This window comes from Ascaphus truei, chromosome 6, assembly GCF_040206685.1.
Source record: "Ascaphus truei isolate aAscTru1 chromosome 6, aAscTru1.hap1, whole genome shotgun sequence".
NCBI lineage: Eukaryota > Metazoa > Chordata > Amphibia > Anura > Ascaphidae > Ascaphus > Ascaphus truei.
The window spans coordinates 31,871,460-31,888,681 of NC_134488.1; positions in this window are offsets into that span (position 1 = coordinate 31,871,460).

The following is a 17,222-nucleotide window of genomic DNA, read 5'->3' on the forward strand; positions in this document are numbered from 1 at the left end:
ACCTCAGGTTGTATCAGACTGTGAGCAAGGATCTGTTCCAGAGCTTCCGACATCCAAAGGGTTAATAGCAGAAGCAGCAGAAGATTTGGTTAAAAGCCCATTACATGGAATGAAAGCAGCAGACACCTGTGATGTTGGGTTATCTCAGACTCCCACGCTGGGAGACGTTAAAGAAATCACAAAGAATTCTGGAGAGCAGCAAAGTGAGAATCTAGAAACTTTGGGAGGAGGTCAGCTGGAAGTGGAGGTTGTTGCTGAGATCAGTGAGCAAGAGAACCCAGTGAGCCAGAGAACCCATGCTCACCTGGACTTACAGAACCATCCCCCTGCTTATTAGCAGGTCCTGTGATTCAGAACTCTGAGAGGGGAGAACAGCTGGTGGTAATTAGCAGCAATGGAGACAGCATTAACTCTGTAGTGTCTGGGAGTGAAATTAAGGTTGTGGAGACTGAAATTGCTGCTCCTATCCCAATAGTTTCTGACAATAGAGTGACCCAATCAGAAGATGGGGTAAAGCAAAGGAATGACATTAAGGTAACCCCAGTTTATACAGCACCTCATTCGGCCTGGAGTGGGAGATCTTTTTGTGAGCGCTGTGGCCAGAAATGTTCAACCTTTAAAAAGGAGGAATGTGGTAAAGTTGAGGTATAAAGGCAGTGAGGAGATGAAGCCTGACATGATTTTTGTTGGAAAACATCTATTGAAAGAATCCTTGGGCTTCAGAGCAGATGACATTTATGCACTTATCTATGTTCCAGGCTCCTGTGAGTATGATGTCAGCGTTAAGAGACCTCAATCTTTGGACTATTTCTGGACAAAATATGAGAGTATTAAAAATACTGAATTATGGAAGTCCTTTGTTGCTATTCCTGTGTCCAAACCGGAAACAAAGTCTGTAACAATTCTCTTCAGACATCTGTCCCAATATCAGATATTCTGATATGGCTTGGCAGACAATGTGAAGTACTGGCTCCACCTACAAGAATTATGGATGAAGAAGACATCTGGATAGAAGGTTGGAAAGTGCAAGTCAGACTTTGGCGACATGGCAATGTTACAAAGCATTTGCCCAACTCCTTTTTCATAGGAAGAGAAAAAAGGAAATTGTTTTCACTATGGTCAGCCAACCGTGTGCCATAGATGTGGTTCAGCCAGACATTTAAGCATGTCTTGGGATGTTCTAAAATACAACTTGTGCCAGTCCTTGGGCCACAAGAGGACAAGTTGTACAAAGATCAGATGTAATTTATGCGATAAATTTGGACATTCATATACGAATTGTGCAGAAGCCTGGCATAATATTTAAAAAGTATGGGAGCAGGAAGTGGACTTTAGAGACAATGAAGCACTTTACGACCGGGCACTGAAAGTTGCAGACAGAATATGTCCGGATCCGCCTGCAGACGGGATTGGTCTGGTTCAGCCTAGGTATGGCGCTTGCTTAGGTCCTCCTGGGGACAGGGCTTGTCCTGGACCGCCTGTGCATGGAGTTTGCCCAGATCCACTTACAGAAGAAACAATCATTGAGAGTGTAAACAGGGATCAGGGAATGTCAGAAGACCCTTTAGAGGGAACCTCCTTAAATCTACTCCAAGCAGGGAACAACCTGGGGAATCAGATGATCCTACTATGATGGAAACCCAAGCGAGGGAAAATAATAATAAAGAAAAAGAAAGTGAGCAGATTTGGGCACAGAAAAAAAAGAAAAGGAAGAAGAGCATGGTAAAAAAAACTTGGAGGGACCCTTCGACGTCCTGCAGGTCCCGCTGGTAAAGTTCCTCAGGTAACTATAAAGAATCGTTTTTCGGCTCTTAGGAAGGATTGGGAGTCAAGAGCTGAGGACTCCGACAATGTGGAGGAACTTTCCTTATCAAAGGAGGAACATAATATGGATGTTTCCAGAGGGACGATCCCACCTTCAGTGACCATTAAGAGGTTTGGGTCATTTGGGGATGTGGGGAAAAAGAAAAAGTAATACGGTGTGGTTTTTGGGGGGGGGGGTGGCTTAAAATGTTTGTTTATAAATTAATCCTTTAAAGGTAGCAGTTATTAATGTGGTAGTTAGGACTTTTATTTAGTTTCAATTAAAATGTGAAGGTGCTGTTGAGGAGAAAGGTTGGAACAAATGCTGAGTTAATATTGATATAATATAAGTTTGTACATAATATGCAGTTTTTGTTTGAAATGTTTTTCTATGAAATGTAATGCTGGAATTTCTTTTCCAATAAAAGAGTTCCTCCTATCTCTCCATATAACCTATTCCTATAACTCCTCCTATCTCTCCCTATAACTCCTCCTATCTCTCCCTATAACTCCTCCTATCTCTCCCTATAACTCCTCCTATTTCTCCGTATAACCTCTCCCTATAACTCCTCCTATCTCTCCGTATAACCTCCCCCTATAACTCCTCCCATCTCTCCCTATAACTCCTCCTATCTCTCCATATAACCTATTCCTATAACTCCTCCTATCTCTCCCTATAACTCCTCCTATTTCTCCGTATAACCTCTCCCTATAACTCCTCCTATCTCTCCGTATAACCCCCCCCTATAATTCCTCCCATCTCTCCCTATAACTCCTCCTATCTCTCCATATAACATATTCCTATAACTCCTCCTATCTCTCCATATAACCTCTCCCTATAACTCCTCCTATCTCTCACTATAACTCCTCCTATCTCTCCATATAACCTCTCCCTATAACTCTTCCTATCTCTCCGTATAACCGCTCCCTATAACTCCTCCTATCTCTCCCTATAACCGCTCCCTATAACTCCTATCTCTCCCTATAACCGTTCCCTATAACTCCTCCTATCTCTCTGTATAACCGCTCCCTATAACTCCTCCCATCTCTCCGTATAACTGGGGGATTTCATGATCTTCACAGCATACAGTGGTTGGATAGTTACACTGGCTGTAGGTTTTATATTCACCTCTCCGCTGTGTTTTATGGCAGCGGTTTTGTTTTATTGCATGTTATTGTCCTCACTTTGAGTCCAGCTCCTTTCCCTTTCTAGTAAATTATTTCCCAGTTTTATTTTTACGATTTTCTGTATAAAAAGAATTATCCGCTGGTCAAGAAAATAAGCAGCCTCCCCCGTTACACAGATTAACCCCGTCACGGGTAAACAGTATGCAACGTAACCCCACACAGAAGCAAATATGTCACTGTCATACTCATTAAGTCACTTTGGTCCTATATGGGACTGGCCCTTTAACCCAGGGCTAGCACACTCCAGTCCTCAAGACACTCCCCCAACAGGTCAGTATTTAAGGATATCCCTGCTTCTGCACTGGTGGCTCAATCAGTGACTCAGACTTCGACTGAGCCACTCATTGAGCACTTGTGCTGAAGCAGAGATATCCTGAAAACCTGACCAGTTGGGGGGTCTTGAGGACTGGAATTGAGAACCCCTGCTTTAACCCATTAAGCATGTCGCTGTCATTGGGTCACTTTGTTTCTATGTGGGACTGACCCTTTAAGCATGTCACTGTCATTGGGTCACTTTGTTTCTATGTGGGACTGACCCTTTAAGCATGTCACTGTCATTGGGTCACTTTGTTTCTATGTGGGACTGACTTTATCTCATTAAACATGTTAAGTGGGTCAGAAGCTCAACCAGGTGAATCAGAGGCTCAGTCACCGAGTGTTTTGACGACCTGCCTTAATAAATCCTACAAATATTTGCTTTGGGATAACAATGTGAGGAGATGTTTGATTTGCATTTGTTTTTATGAAACTGTTTCTTATTAACACTAAACACCCGTATAAACCAGGACTAATAAAGACGCTGAGTATCTCTATACACTGATAATAAACACGCTGCTCTATACATTGAGGCGGAGTATCTCTATACACTTCTAATAAACATGTTGCACTGTATAATGATATTGAGTGTCTCTATAATTCTACCTCCTGATAATTACCAGTTATTGCAGTATATCAATCTTATGTATCTCTGGACTTATCAGTCTTTCTCTCGCTCCATTTACCCCCCCCCCCCCCCCCTCCGCATCTTTATCTGAAATAGTGAGTGATATACTCAGTCCCTCTTTGTGTCTCACTCAGTCCCACTCTCTCACTCAGTCCCTCTCTGACTCACTCCCTCTGTCACACTCAGTCCCTCTGTCACTCCCTCTCTCTGTGTCTCACTCTGTCACACTCAGTCCCTCTCGGTCACACTCAGTCCCGCTCTGTCTCACTTACTCCTGCTCTGCGTCTCACTCAGTCCCTCTTTGTGTCTCATCCAGTCTCGCTCTGTCGCACTCAGTCCCTCTCTCTGTCACACTCAGTCCCTCTCTCTGTCACACTCAGTCTCTCACTCAGTCCCGCTCTGTCTCGCTCAGTCCCTCTCTGTAAACACTCCCTCTCTGTCACACTCAGTCCCTCTCACTCAGTCCCTCTCTCTGTCACATTGTTTTCTCTGTCTCACTCAGTCTCTCTATGTCACACTCAGTCTCTCACTCAGTCCCTCTCTGTGTCACACTCAGTCCCTCTCTGTGTCACACTCAGTCTCTCAGTCCCTCTCCCTTTCTCTGTCACACTCAGTCTCTCACTCAGTCCCTCTCTATGTCACACTCAGTCTCTCACTCAGTCCCTCTCTATGTCACACTCAGTCCCTCTCTATGTCACACTCAGTCTCTCACTCAGTCCCTCTCTGTGTCACACTCAGTCTCTCAATCAGTCCCTCTCCCTTTCTCTGTCACACTGTCCCTCTCTCTGTCACATTGTTTTCTCTGTCTCACTCAGTCTCTCACCTAGTCTCTCTCCTTTTCTCTGTCTCACTCAGTCCCTCTCTATGTCACACTCAGTCCCTCTCTATGTCACACTCAGTCTCTCACTCAGTCCCTCTCTATGTCACACTCAGTCTCTCACTCAGTCCCTCTCCCTTTCTCTGTCACACTCAGTCTCTCTGTGTCTCCATCTTCGCTCCTGTCAGAATCTTGGCGCCGTTACAAGACACTTAACAACTGACCAATCACAGCGCAGCTCCTACCCAAGAGCGGGAAATACAGTCCCTGTAACTGCAAGCGAAGCTGCACACAGCACATCACGTGATATATCCCCATACACTTCTACAAGATGCAGAGCAAATGAAGGTCTTTAGTGACATCTACTGGTTTATAGCAGGACACTCAAACATGACACCTGAGATAAGATAATATACAGCATTACACCCCAGAGGTGGCTGTGCCATGTATAATTGCACAAAAACAAGATATTACACATACAATTCCACCACAGAGGTGGCTGCACTGTGTATAATTGCACAAAAACAAGATATTACACATATAACTCCACCACAAAGGTGGCTGCACTATGTATAATTTTACAAAAACAAGATATTGATATTGCACACATAATTCCACCAGAGGTGGCTGCACTGTGTATAATTGTACAAATACAACATATTAGACAATTCCACTCCATAGGTGGCTGCCCATTGTATAATTGTACAAAACAAGATATTAAACATATAATTCAACTGTAGAAGTGGCTGCAGTGTGTATAATTGTATAAATACAACATATTAGACACTTTCATCCCAGAGCTGGCTGCACGTTGTATAATTGCACAAAACAAGACAGCATTACACACATAATTTCACCTTAGAGGGGTCTGCACCCTGCTGCATACAAGATATTAGACATATAAATTCCACTGCAGAGGTGGCTGCATTGTATATAATTGCACAAATACAAGATATTAATAATAACTTTATTTCATTTAGCGCTTGTCATGATAATATCATGAGATATTATGTATTTTAATCCATCTGGTGCTTCAGGGGTTAATGAAGGTATAATTTGGGTTTAAAAATACAATATATGGAGTTTATGACTTGTCATGGATCTGTGCTGGATTTCATATGGAACTTAATGGAAGTTGGATTTTAAAAGTACAAAGGAATGGCCTCTTAACCCCTTGGCCAGGAATAGTGTAAAAAACTGATGGGATCTAGAGATCGGAACATATTGTATGCTTTGCCAGAGATGGTTTCTCTAACATAAACAAATGGTTTTCAAATCATCCCAGGAAGAGTTTTATGGGTTGCCGGGGGGAGGGGGGAGGGGCGGGGGTGGCAATGCTGAAGTATACAATTTTGATATCTGCATTCGTGACAGGGAGATGACCGCGATAAGACCAGATATGGGAGGGCTGGCACTTGATATATTTTCTTTAACTGTGCACGCAATGTCTTGTATATAATGTATACCCTGTTCATTTATGTAACTATGTATTTGTAACCATGTATTATTTGTTTAACTCTGTGCCCAGGACATACTTGAAAACGAGAGGTAACTCTCAATGTATTACTTCCTGGTAAAATATTTTATAAATAAAAATAAATAAAATGAGAAGGGGCAGATATCCATTTGTCGCTCAAATGTAGGATTCAAATTATAAAAAAATGTTTTACCAGGAAGTAATACATTGAGAGTTACCCACGTTTTCAAGTATGTCCTGGGCATAGTTAATATGACAAATAATACATTTTTACAAATACAGTTACATAAATGAACAGGGTATTCAGTACATTATATACAATACATTGCATGCACAGTTAGAGAAGATGTATATTATAGGCTTATGTAACAGTTACAGACCAGATTAAAATGTGAGACAGCCTTAGTTTTGAAAGAACTTAAACTGGTGGTGGATGTGAGAGTCTCCGGTAGGTTGTTCCAGTTTTGGGGTGCACGGTAAGAGAAGGATGAGCGGCCGGATACTTTGTTGAGCCTTGGGACCATGAACAGTCTTTTGGAGTCAGATCTCAGATGATAAGTGCTGCATGTGGTAGGGGTGAGGAGCTTGTTCAGATAGGTGGGTAGCTTGCCCAGAAATTATTCGAAGGCAAGACAGGAAAGGTGAACTTTGCGCCTAGACTCGAGTGATGACCAATCTAGTTCTTTGAGCATTTTGCAGTGATGTGTGTTATAGTTGCATTGGAGAACAAAACGACAAATTGAATTGTAGAGGGTGTCAAGTTTGCTAAGGTGGGTTTGAGTTGCCGAGCCATATACTATGTCTCCATAGTCAATAATTGTCATTAGCATCTGCTGTGCGATACGTTTTCTGACCAGGAGACTTAGGGAGGATTTGTTCCTGTAAAGTACCCCTAGTTTGGCATAGTTCTTGGTTGTCAGGATATCAATGTGCATCCCGAATGTTAAGTTGGAGTCAAGCCATATGCCCAGGTATTTAAAACTAGTGACAGGTGTTAGGGTGGTGTTAGTGTTGGTTCTAATGTGTAGCTCAGTCGCTGGAAGCTTAAAAAATTTAGTCTTGGTCCCAAATGCCATTGTTACAGTCTTGTCTTGTGTTTAAAAACAGTTTGTTTTGGGAAATCCAGTTTTCGAGTCTCAAAAAGTCAGACTGAAATATGTGTTGAAATATGTGTCGAGAGGCTATGACTGTGTGCATATAGGATTGTGTCATCTGCATACATGTGTATTGAGGCTTCCTTACAAGCTGTGGGAAGATCATTAATGAACACTGAGAAGAGTAGGGGCCCCAGAACAGAGCCTTGCGGGACGCCACAGGTGATATCCAGGGGGTTAGAGTTATAGCCAGAGATGGACACATGTTGGGATCTACCTGATAGGTAGGACTGAAACCAGTTTAAAGCATGCTTCCCTATTCCAGAGCTCTGGAGTTTGTTAAGCAGGATAGCATGATCAACAGTATCAAAAGCCTTTGCAAAATCTAGGAATACTGCACCAGTGAGTTGTCCCCGTTCCATTCCACACTGGATTTCATTGCAAACTTTTAGCAGGGTAGTTATGGTGGAGTGTTTAGGGCGAAAGCCAGATTGGAATTGGCTAGGGAAATTTGTCTTGTTATAGTAATCGCTTAATTGGGAGTGGACACATTTTTCCATGACTTTGGATAGAATTGGGGGAAGGGAGATTGGCTTGTAGTTTGAGACAGTGTTTTTGTCCCCACTTTTGAAGATTGGGACAACTCTGGCAGCTTTCCAGTTCTTAGGGATATGGCCTGCAGACAGGATAGTGCTGACTATGGAAGCAATTGGTTTGGCAATGGCTGGGGCACCAAGTCTTAGGAACCTAGATTGTAGTAAGTCAGGTCCGCATTGGCTGCTTAGTTTTAATTTGAGAAGCGCTTGTGTAATCTCCTCTTCGGATACTGGGCCAAATTGAAATTTGTGGGCAGCGTTGGGAGGGGGTGGAGCTATAAATAGTCGTGATTAGTCTCGTTGCATCCACCAGGAGCGCATGAATGTATTGATCTAGCTCACGTGTGTAAATATTAGAGGCGGGAAGTTATGAGTGAGGTTATGTACTGAAGGAAGTTCAAACGTCGTTTTGTGAAAGTGTTTTTTACTTTTATAAAACTGTCAATCTCACAGCTGATTTACGACAGGGCTGGGCTTATTCTTTATCAATGGGAAAGAATGCTACATAAGACAGCAAGGTTTTATGAAAAATCAGATTTCAACAGAGGTGTGTTTGGACCAAACACGCGAGTCTCACGTCTGCGCCAGAGACCTCTCTGGGAGAAAACCTGTGACATATGGTAATGTATATAATGTATAGGGGTTTTCTGGTTCATGTTTTATCCTTTTATTTTGAGAAACTGTTCTGCATTTATTGTAATTGTATGTTCTTGTAATCCCTTTTCTGTAATCTAAGCACTGTATTTTTGTATATATTAAAACATTTAATAAGTGAGGCTTTGGGCTCTGAATGAACTTTTGCATGCTCTGGAGAGAGTATTTTCGGACACATTTTGCAACATCAGATTTTTGTGTGTTAAGTGCATAGTTTTTTTTTTAAATCATAAACAGGGACCTGAGACCCTGGCAGATTTATTAATTACACATTTTTGCATCTCTTAGCTGGTGGAAGCGTATAGATATGACTACAATATTAGCTAATTGAAAGTACCGTTGCGCAGGAGAAAGGTGAGTTGGCTAGAGTAGGTGTGTATTAACCCTGATTGCATATCTAAGTCACGTGCCCACTTGTGTGCTGTTCATGACAGATGGTATATGGGGACGGATTTAGGGGAGATATTGTCCATCTGAGGGACCTTTGCGGAGGTGAAAGTGGGCCAGCTTGAGAGCTGTGTATTAACCCTTGTCCCGTATGCAGGTCACGTGCTCACAGGTGTGCCGTACGTGACAGCGCTTTTTTCCCAATGGGACTCAAAGCGCTTCACAATTACTGTATAGTGTGTGGTATGCAGCACATAGGATTGTTACAGACAGTCCCTGTCCAGGATTTTGGTGCCCGAAGCACAGGGAGTTAACTGACAAGTGACTTGCCCAAGGTCACAAGGAGCTTGTGCTTCAAACTCTGTGACATAGTTTACTCACTGAGCCGCTGCTTCTCCCTTCGACAGAATTCCAACCCGGAGGTGGCGGAACTGTGTATACTTGTACAAAAACAAGGAACGGGCCATATAATTCCACCCTAGGGGTGGCTGCACCGTGTATAATTACATAAATACAACATATTACACGTACAATTCCACCCCAGATGTGTTTGCACGTATCAATACAAGATATTAGTCCCATCATTCTACCCCACATGTGGCTGCACTGTGTGCAATTGTATAAATACAAGATATTAGACATATAATTCCACCCAAGAGGTGGCTGCACTGTACAGTATATAACAGATATTAGACATATAATTCCACCCAGGCAGTGGCTGCACTGTACAGTATATAAAAGATATTAGACATATAATTCCACCCAGGAGGTGGCTGCACTGTACAGCATATAAAAGATATTAGACATATAATTCCGTCGCTGATGTGGGTGCACTGTGTACAACTTCAGTATACACCGGATAAACGTTTAGGATGGCTGGCTGTAAGATTAGGGTTCATGTAAAGGGTATACAGCTCTCCCAGCCTAAGGGGACCCCCCGCCTGCCTATATACCATGAGCAGCGTGTGCTGCGCCATACAAATGCTGCCATAAGCATTCCCCCCCCCTGTCATCTCCCTTCCCATAATCCCTCTGCGACCCTATAAAACTTACTAACAGAGACGGTACAATCTGCCTCCGTCAGCTGCGCCTCGTATTAACCCATCCAGTCCCCCTAAATCCACATCCCCTTTTACACAAACACATATATATCTCTATATCTCTATATCCATACATACAGTATGTTTAGGAAAAAAGGGACCTCTCCATTTTTCATCCTATGCTATATATTTCTCGCTCAATCCCCATGACAATGTGCACAATTGTAGCTCTGTTATGTAGATTAACAGTATATAAGAAGCACAGTGTAGACAATCAACTGATGTTTACTAAATTGATGTCACTGTATTATGTTGGTGCCAGATACACAGCGCTAAGTTACATGTTTATTAAACGAGAAAGAGGAGTTTTCCCGTCGTAGCTCGTAAATGTGTTAAACTGCAGTAATCTTAGTGTTTCAGATTAGATTACAGCAAAGTTTGTGTTCAAAGTGTCTTCAAAATGTCCTTCTCCTGAAACGCCCGGAGACGGGACACCGCTGTCTGACCGCAGAATCGATACCGCGCTGATACTCCCACTCCTGAACGATACGCTGAAAAAAAGCTGGAAACAACAAAAATAAATCTTCACTAAATTAAACAATAAAGTCATTAAAAAAATGTGTATTATTGAGGTACAACTTCATCCCCCGAGGGACACCTGGGTCCCCATATTTTCCTTACGTGAGGGCACTGAGCTTGTGATGGGTGGGGGTGCTACCCAGTGTAGAGGCTATGATGTGAGACACAGGGTTTATATTCTGTGGTCCTTGGGCCTCTGTAGGTATCCTAGCAGGGTTGCCACCACCCTGGGTTTGTCCCGGGGACTACGGGTTTCGGCTAGGTATCTCCGAGCTACGGGTTGTAGATCTGAAATCTCCAGGTGAAACAGGGCCGGCTGGGATGTTTGGTGCAGGGTCTCAGCTCTTACCTTCTCCAGCCGCGGCATCTTCCCCTGCATGGTTCGCGTCAAGATGGCTCCACGACGTCGTGTTGCCATGACAACGGGTCGTCGCATGGCGCCGTGCTGCGTCGCGTTGTCACGGCAACGTGACGTTGCGTGGCACCACGGCGGCACATGACATCCAGTTGTCATGGCAACATGACACCATTTGACGTCACATTTGAGCCATCTAGACGGGAGTCCGGGACCCTGCAGGGGGAGATGCCGCCAGAGAAGGTAAGACAGTGTATATATATATATATATATATATATATATATATATATATATGCAAATGTAAATACAACTGTATGCTCATCTGCATGTCTTAGGCAGGTCTGCAACCTCGCCTTTCCCCATTATCACCCAGCACACAGCACTTCCACTGCAGCAAGGGATTCTGGGAAATGACATGCAAATGAGCACACAGTGCCACTTTTTGCTTCAAAAACCATTTTTAACATGGTTCCCTATAGGCTTAAGCTTGCTGCATGATCACAGCTTTGAGCACAGCCAGGGTTAAGGTGCATACCCAGAAAACTTTACTCACCATAACTTAACTCAGTATTATGGTTGGCCCATCCTTTAGCTTCTTTGCATACCCAGTTAATCAACCCCACACTGATGAGACCCATTAAGGTCGAAACAGCTGTCTGTGGGTGGTTTTCTGGGTATGCACCTTAACCCTGGCTGTGCTCAAAGCTGTGACCATGCAGCAAGCTTAAGCCTATAGGAAACCATGTTAAAAATGGTTTTTGAGGCAAAAAGTGACACTGTGTGCTCATTTGCATGTCATTTCCCAGAATCCCTTGCTGCAGTGGAAGTGCTGTATGCTGGGTGATAATGGGGAAAGGCGGGGTTGTAGACCTGCCTAAGACATGCAGATGAGCATACAGTTGTATTTGCATATATATATACATATATATCAAAAGCTTTTAAAAAACAAATAAATAAAAGTCTCCGGTTTATCATTGAACAGAAGAGGGCAACCCTGTATCCTAGATAACTTCTAGCATGTCTTACTAGGCCTCGCAGCAAGTTGCCTTCCTCCATGAGGCTTTCCGTAGTCCTGGGTATTTCTTCTCTTCCTCTTATTGGAGCTCACTGCGGTTCAGTACCTTTCTGCCCTGGATGTTACTGGCAGGGTTGCCCCCACTCCGGGCTTGACCCGGCGACTACGGGGTTTTCGGTCATGTACCTGCGGGCTACGGGTTTACCTTGTAAATCTCCGGGTGGCGTCTCCCGGCATCGTCCCGGCATCTCCCTCTGCAAAGCAGGTCAACGTGGCTGCGCGACATCAAATGGCGCTGCACTGCCATGATAACGGGACGCTACGTGACGCCGGTTGCCATGGCAAAGAGCCACTCCGTGACGTCGTGAGGCGCCTTGTGGCCTTGACAATGTGGCGCCTCGGTCCCATAAGGTGTCCCGTTGTCATGACAACTTGACGCCGCGGGACATCACGGAGCGACTCGGTGTCATGGCAACGAGCGTCACGTGACGTCGCACAGTCATGTTTACGAGATTTGGAAAGGAGGATGCCGGGAGGATGCAGAGGCCGGGACGATGCCGAGGCCGGGAGGATGCCGAAGCCGGGAGGATGCCGAAGCCGGGAGGATGCCGAGGCCGGGAGGATGCCGAAGCCGGGAGGATGCCGAAGCCGGGAGGATGCCGAGGCCGGGACGATGCCGAGGCCGGGACGATGCCGAAGCCGGGAGGATGCCGAGGCCGGGACGATGCCGAAGCCGGGACGATGCCGAGGCTGGGACGATGCCGAGGCCGGGACGATGCCGAAGCCGGGACGATGCCGAGGCTGGGACGATGCCGAGGCCGGGACGATGCCGAAGCCGGGACGATGCCGAGGCCGGGACGATGCCGAAGCCGGGACGATGCCGAGGCTGGGACGATGCCGAGGCTGGGACGATGCCGAAGCCGGGAGGATGCCGAGGCCGGGACGATGCCGAAGCCGGGAGGATGCCGAGGCCGGGACGATGCCGAAGCCGGGAGGATGCCGAGGCCGGGAGGATGCCGAGGCCGGGAGGATGCCGAGAGACGCCGCCGCAGCCGAAGGTTAGATAAGTAAAAATATAAGAAAAAGATTTATGTAAATAATGTTATCTCCGGGTTAGCCTTCAGTAGAAGGTGGCAACCCTGGTTACTAGGCATCTTACAGGAGACTAGGGCCACGTGCCATAGTCACCAACTTGCCATGTGACAGGGTGGGGTCCCAACTTAATAGGTTGCCACCTTAGGAACCATGTAGGTTTTTCCCACATTTCTTGGGTACTGTTAAACATTATACATGTAACCCCCTCCACTTCTAGGCCCCAGACTGATACCTGGTGCTGAGGTGGGGACCTGAGTACTTTAATGCTACCTGATAGGTCACATATGGCTTCAGGTCAGACAACGTGAAATAAGTACACGGCGTGTGTGACAGAACCGATTTTATATAACAGATACCAATACTTAAGCACCTGGTGATCCTCAGCAAAGGATCACAACACTCGTAATATAGTGTATATATTTATATATATATATATATATTGAATGTTGGCTATCCAATCCTGGGTATATGGGCCTATGTAATGTTGCCGGAAAAACCAGCTCTTGGAGCTCTTAACGCACTAAAGTGTAGCAGGCCTGTACTTCACAAAGGTCCTTCGGGACCACTGCAGCCGTTGAGGGTCCCCTCCGGCAGTGCTTGACGCTCCGTGCAGGTTCTCGGCGTGGATACTCTGGTAACTCACAGCTCTCTATCAATGGGACTCAGCCCGATTCAGGCTACTGCAGATCTGATTCACACGTGTCATGCCCGTCCCTCTTAAAGGCTCCTCTCCCTCTTCCACAGCATTGGTTACCGGCTGCTATTATGTCAGATATCCATAGCACACTGGAGAGGAGGAGCCTGCCAGGGGGCAGTGTGTGTGTTGCTTGCGTCACACAGGGGGTTACATCCACATCATATTTACAATATCTCAGTAATAGGTACATGTTACATTGTAAACAATAACCTTATTAATCTTGTGATCATACTAGATTCCTTATAGATCTGTGGGATGATACATTGATACACACTCGGTCAGCAAACTCACAAAGGGCCTGATTTGACACCTCCTAGCAGATAACGCATAGGGTAGTGTGCTAGGCTACTACAACCAGCAGGCCATAGCCACAACACATAAACCGAGTGGGCCCAACTCTTTGGGGTATTATATTTATATACACACAGATATATGGAGCCCTTTGCTCCTCTCACTGTCCGCTAGCACTGCATCCTGTACTCCTCTCTCCCGCTCCTAACACTGCACCCTGCGCTCCTCTCAATGTCCGCTAGCACTGCATCCTGTACTCCTCTCTCCCCCTCCTAACACTGCACCCTGCACTCCTCTATCTCTGCTAACACTGCACCCTGTGCTCCTCTATCTCTGCTAACACTTCACTCTGCGCTCCTCTATCTCTGCTAACACTGCACTCTGCGCTCCTCTTTCTCTGCTAACACTGCACCCTTTGCTCCTCTTTCTCTGCTAACACTGCACCCTGCGCTCCTCTTCCTCTGATAACACTACACACTGCACTCCTCTTTCTCTGCTAACACTGCACCCTGCGCACCACTCCCTCTGATAACACTGCACCCTGCACGCCTCTTTCTCTGCCATCACTGCACCCTGCACTCCTCTCTTTCTCTGCTAACACTGCACCCTGCGCTCCTCTATCTCTGCTAACACTGCACCCTGCATTCCCCTTCTCCCTGCTAACACTGCATCCTGCGCTCCTCTATCTCTGCATCCTGCACCCTCTCACTCCTCTACACCCTGCGCTCCCCTCTTTCTCTGCTAACACTGCACCCTGCGCTCCCCTCTTTCTCTGCTAACACTGCACCCTGCGCTCCTCTTTCCCTCTAACACTGCACCCTGCGCTCCTCTTTCCCTCTAACACTGCACCCTGCGCTCCTCTTTCCCTCTAACACTGCACCCTGCGCTCCTCTTTCCCTCTAACACTGCACCCTGCGCTCCCCTCTTTCTCTGATAACACTGCGCCCTGTGCTCCTCTATCTCTGCTAACATTGCACCCTGCGCCCCTCTTTCTCTGCTAACACTGCGCCCTGTGCTCCTCTATCTCTGCTAACACTGCGCCCTGTGCTCCTCTTCTCTGCTAACACTGCACCCTGCGCTCCTCTATCTCTGCTAACTATGCACCCTACGCTCCTCTTTCTCTGTTAACACTGCACCCAGCGCTCCCCTCTCTCTCTTAACACTGCACCCTGCGCTCCTCTTTCCCTCTAACACTGCACCCTGCGCTCCTTTTTCCCTGCTAACACCACCCTGCGCTCCTTTTTCCCTGCTAACACTGCACCCTGCGCTCCTCTTTCTCTGCTAACACTGCACCCTGCGTTCCCCTCTCTCTCTGAAAACACAGCACCCTGCGCTCCTCTTTCCCTGCTAACACTGCACCCTGCGTTCCCCTCTCTCTCTGAAAACACAGCACCCTGCACTCCTCTTTCTCTGCTAACACAGCACCCTGCGCTCCTCTTTCTCTGCTAACACTGCACCCTGCGCTCCTCTTTCTCTGCTAACACTGCACCCTGCTCTCCCCTCTCCCTCCGCTAAGGCTGCGGTCCCAGTCATGACTGTGACACGCGCGCCCGGCGGGGGGGGCGGCGCGTGCACAGCGCTAACCGCGATCTGCGGTCTGAGGGGAGAGAGGGAGCTTGCGACGGGAGGGGGCGTGGTCGCTAGGAGTAAACTCCATTTCCCCGGCCTCCCTGAAAAGCTGTCGTGCAGAGCAGGAGGAAATTGCGCGTCAGGGCAGCAACTGGGACTGGAGGTACTGGGGGCGGAGTTTAATCGCACAGCGCACGCCGAGACGTGCGCTGTAGTAATGACTCCTCTCCCTCCGCTAAGGCTGAGTCCCCGGTAGTCACGGTGACCCTCACTACGGCGTGCGCACCACACACCACAGCACAGCCCTCTATGGGGCAGGCCCCAGTGTCTGCGTGCGTGTGGGCGCGCAAAGCGCTGTGCCATGTACGCTGGCAGGGGAGACAACAGTTTTGTCTTCCAGTGCCACCATGCGGTCATGTGGTCGGCGTGCAGCCAATGGCAGGGCAGATATGCCCCGTCACGGCCGTGCCCCCCGTCATGGCCCCCCCTCTCGTGCTCCCCTAAAGACCGCCAGGCGCGTGTGCAGCAGTGAGGACTGGGGCCGTAGCCTAACACTGCACCCTGCTCTCCAACCTGCTCTCGACCCTCTCTCTCTGCTAACACTGCACCCTGCGCTCCTCTCTCTCTGCTAACACTGCACCCTGCGCTCCTCTCTCTCTGCTAACACTGCACCCTGCGCTCCTCTCTCTCTGCTAATACTGCACCCTGCGCTCCCCTCTCTCTACTAACACTGCACCCTGCGCTCCTCTCTCTCTGCTAACACTGCACCCTGCGCTCCCCTCTCTCTGCTAACACTGCACCCTGCGCTCCTCTCTCTCTGCTAACACTGCACCCTGCGCTCCTCTTTCTCTGCTAACACTGCACCCTGCGCTCCTCTCTCTCTACTAACACTGCACCCTGCGCTCCTCTCTCTCTGCTAACACTGCACCCTGCGCTCCTCTCTCTCTGCTAACACTGCACCCTGCGCTCCTCTCTCTCTGCTAACACTGCACCCTGCGCTCCTCTCTCTCTGCTAACACTGCACCCTGCGCTCCTCTCTCTCTGCTAACACTGCACCCTGCGCTCCTCTCTCTCTGCTAACACTGCACCCTGCGCTCCCCTCTCTCTACTAACACTGCACCCTGCGCTCCCCTCTCTCTGCTAACACTGCACCCTGCGCTCCTCTCTCTCTGCTAACACTGCACCCTGCGCTCCTCTCTCTCTGCTAACACTGCACCCTGCGCTCCCCCTCTCTGCTAACACTGCACCCTGCGCTCCCCTCTCTCTGCTAACACTGCACCCTGCGCTCCTCTCTCTCTGCTAACACTGCACCCTGCGCTCCCCCTCTCTGCTAACACTGCACCCTGCGCTCCCCTCTCTCTACTAACACTGCACCCTGCGCTCCCCTCTCTCTGCTAACACTGCACCCTGCGCTCCTCTCTCTCTGCTAACACTGCACCCTGCGCTCCCCCTCTCTGCTAACACTGCACCCTGCGCTCCCCTCTCTCTACTAACACTGCACCCTGCGCTCCTCTCTCTCTGCTAACACTGCACCCTGCGCTCCCCTCTCTCTACTAACACTGCACCCTGCGCTCCTCTCTCTCTGCTAACACTGCACCCTGCTCTCCAACCTGCTCTCCAC